We start from the raw sequence: 4,314 nt of genomic DNA, 5'->3' as shown, positions 1-4,314 counted from the left end.
GGTATCGATCGACACTCCCTCTGCAACTGCGATCCGCGCGAAGTCGAGAGTCGAATCTCGCTCTCAAATCTCCTCCAAACGCCCAATACTCAATACCCAAGCCTTATACCTCCTTAGGAACCTGTATCAACCAATCCCAGCAAGAAAAACACACAAACAAGCAACAACAAGCAAGAACAAGGGAATCAAAGGCTTAGATTAGCCATGGTCATGCACTCACCTTCTAAAATGAAAATGAACCGTTAACTATCAAATCCCTCCGTTGAAAAGCTATTCCTAGGCGTCACGAAGCTTCCCACAAAATTGCAGCACGATCAGATCTCAGATGAAACCGCAATCGATCCCGAGACTCCCGCTGATCTCAATCCGCGACTGAGAAGAAACGCCTCACGAAACTGCCGATATCTCCTAGAATATTAACCCAAATTCACTTCTGTAAAAAGGAGAGTGTACGAAAATCTCTTAGCTACAACCCTACCAAAACTCAATACCTTTCAAAACGATTTNCCCTAGAACATCCTCCTCTTCATTGCCTTGATTCCACGATCACACTTTGCCTTTACCTGCACCACAAACACAAATTGAGATGCATGAGTATTTGATAAACACTCAGTGAGGCAATCCTTCCATCTACTGGGCTATACACACAAGCAACAATGATTCCAAAGTTCCAAAACAAGCAACAAACAAACACACAAACCAGGAAATCAAACATCGTCTCGCCGGAAGGGAGGTGTCGACCGACACCAGCCTAGTGTCGACCAACACTGGCTCAATGGTGTCGACCGACACTACCCCACAGTGTCAATCGATGCCCAATTTGCTGGTGTCGACTGACACCAAGTGGTATCGATCGACACTCCCTCTGCAACTGCGATCCGCGCGAAGTCGAGAGTCGAATCTCGATCTCAAATCTCCTCCAAACGCCCAATACTCAATACCCAAGGCTTATACCTCCTTAGGAACCTGTATCAACCAATCTCAGCAAGAAAAACACACAAACAAGCAACAACAAGCAAGAACAAGGGAATCAAAGGCTTAGATTAGCCATGGTCATGCACTCACCTTCTAAAATGAAAATGAACCGTTAACTATCAAATCCCTCCGTTGAAAAGCTATTCCTAGGCGTCACGAAGCTTCCCACAAAATTGCAGCACGATCAGATCTCAGATGAAACCGCAATCGATCCCGAGACTCCCGCTGATCTCAATCCGCGACTGAGAAGAAACGCCTCACGAAACTGCCGATATCTCCTAGAATATTAACCCAAATTCACTTCTGTAAAAAGGAGAGTGTACGAAAATCTCTTAGCTGCAACCCTACCAAAACTCAATACCTTTCAAAACGATTTGAGTATACAGATCCTCCTTCTCCCAAACTCTGACGATAAAAACTCAATCTGGTCGAACCAGAAAATCAGTAGTGTCGACCGACACCCCCTTGGTGTCGATCGACACCCTCACCCAAAACACTCAAATTGGTTTGCGGGTGTTACAGGTGTCTTCCGTTGATCACCATCACATTCACGTCTGTGTGACATCTCTTGCGTGAATCTTTTTCACGTCTTCTTCGGTTATCTTCTCAACCGGCTTATGCTCCATTTTTCTTCGAGGTAAGCATTCTCTTTTTGTGTTTGTGCTTGGTGTCTTCCATTGATCACCATAACGTGTCCTTGACGTTGTACACGTGAATCTTCTCCACGTCATCATCGGTTACTTCTTTTAAACCGACGACGTTTGCTAATCAGTTTGTCTTCACCATGAACTCTTATTTTTGTTGAGTAGCTTTGCCTTCTTTTCCAAACAGGTGACTACCTCCGTGTTGTAGTCTTCCTCACAAACTCACCCACCACTTTTTGCCACTGAGCCTTGCTCTGTTTTATTCAACAGGAAGCTTCTCCTTGTGAACATCTTTCTCACAGAGTCCACACCACTTTCTACTAATAAGCTTTGTTTTGCAACAGCGGTGGCTACACCAAATTTTGCCATAGTCTAGTTTAAAGCCAGAATCCTCTCTTTTGGGCCGAGCAATGAAAACACCATCATCTGTAACCTAATTCCATGAAAAGACACGATTGCCATGTGCTTGGCAGAGTCGTAAACGCCTCCGTTGACGCTTCCTCTGTTTTTTTTCAATTGCGCACCCCTTCGCATGACGCGTAGGATTGCGTTGATTTGTTTGGAACATCGTCTTCACCAATACCACAATTATCTCTTGATTAAGATGGCCTTCCTCTTAATCCACACCCGATTTCATCATTTCTCCTTCAAACATAAGAATCACTTGCTGAATGATGATGCCGTGATCTTTGTTTTTGGTTGAACTTTTTTGCAGGTTTTGTTATGCTTCTCTTTGTGCTTCCCACTGGCCCTTGAATCAATAAAGCTCTGATACCATGTTGAAGTTCTGCTCTTGTATTACACCAGAAGCCATTGCTTCAAATACAGAGCATGGTAGAGAAAAAACAGAGAATGAAAAAGTGAAAAACTTCTCAATTATTCTCGACAACTTTTACAATAAGAAAACATCCACTTTATGTAGTTTTCCTAAAGACAAAAAACAACCGTTGCAACTTCCTACACTAACAACGCTTCGTAACACGTCACGGTTTACACATAACATTTGACTTTACAACACACTTAATAATATACTTATATAAAATAACATAAGCCTAAACTCAATTATTACCAACAACCGCTACCGCCTTCACGACGACCACCGTGTCCACATCGGCCACCGCCGCCTCCACCAGATACTTAACCACCGCTACATCTCTTGTAACCACCGCCGATACGGTAACCACCACGGCCTCCTCCACCGCCGCCGCTTCCTCTTGACTGAGCCTCATTCACAGTGATGGTGCGGCCAGCAAGATATTTCCCGTTCATCTCTTCAATAGCATCCCTCATGGATTTCTCGTCCTTGAAGGTGACGAATCCGAATTCCCTTGAACGTAAGAAAAAGCTTACAAAGATAATTTGGATTGTCTAAATTTTTGTATGGTCAAATATATCACTAATCAATTCTTTTATAAGCTTGTATGGGCATATATATTTTTAAATAATAGTTCAACTAATTTAATAAACCAAAAAGTAAATTAATTATAAGACTAAAAAGGATTCGAACAAAAATGTAAATGGAAAATAATTAACCAAAAGAGAAACTATAATTTAATCTTCAATAATAAGGAACGGAAGTAATTTTTCTAATATAAACATAAAGTAATATAGTTAGGAGAGTTATCCGCGAGCATACGCTAAATGTTTAAGCATAACAAAGCTGACTTATAATGTTGTGATTGAGCGCCTCTATATTGATAGCTTAGTATCCAAGTCAAACCTTCATAATTATTTATAGAAATTTCACATTTCTAAAAATAGAATTTTTTCAAAAAAAATATTTACAAAAGATTTTAGTATTTATCTTCCATTTTTTAATAATTTTAAATGGGATATGATTATTTTAATGCAATTTTTTAATTTTTGTTTTAAAAAAAAAATCATTCATTTTTTTAAAAATGTTACTTTTAAAAGTGAAAGAAGAATTATTCTTTAAAATTACTCGTTTGTATTTTCAATATATATTCATTTTTAATTGTTTTATTTGTTCATCCACCTAATTATAATTGTTAGAACCTTTTGTCTTATTAAGAGTATTTGTTCCTCCTTTTGGTGATAGTTTTGTATCCAGCCGGAAAAACATGGTTTTTTTTCCGGAGATTTGCGACAATCCTATGAGATTTTGTCGGGATAACAAAAGATTATATTATATCTTCAAATTAAATGGATATTTGTAGTATATCCTCTCGAGATTATCAGTTCAAATCGTCATAATTATCTATAGAAATTTAACATTTTAGAAAATAGAAGTTTTCTTGAAAGAAATACTTACAATAGATTCTAGCATTTATTTTCCATTTAAAAAAAAGGATATATAAATATTTGATTTCCTTTTTTTTTCTAATTTTCATCTAAAAAAAATTAAAAGTGAAACAAATAGTCTGTAGAAATTTAATATTTTTTAAAACAGGGATATTCTCAAAGAAATATTTGCAATATATTCAAGTATTTATCTTCTGTAACTTTTAAATTTTAATTGAGATATAAAATTTAGATATCTGTTTTTCTTTTTTATTAATCAAAATGAGAAATTTACAATTATTTTATATTGTTTATCCATCTAAAGCAATTTCAAATAAACAATAATTGTAATTTGTAAAAAAAACTCTTCCTAATTTCCTTAATCTCTTTCGTTCTAGAAAAACCTCTGAGATATGAAGTCCTGAATTTTTAATTCATATTTCTTTATTCTTCT

This window comes from Camelina sativa, chromosome 9, assembly GCF_000633955.1.
Source record: "Camelina sativa cultivar DH55 chromosome 9, Cs, whole genome shotgun sequence".
Lineage (NCBI taxonomy): Eukaryota > Viridiplantae > Streptophyta > Magnoliopsida > Brassicales > Brassicaceae > Camelina > Camelina sativa.
Note: the sequence above shows the minus strand (reverse complement) of the source record.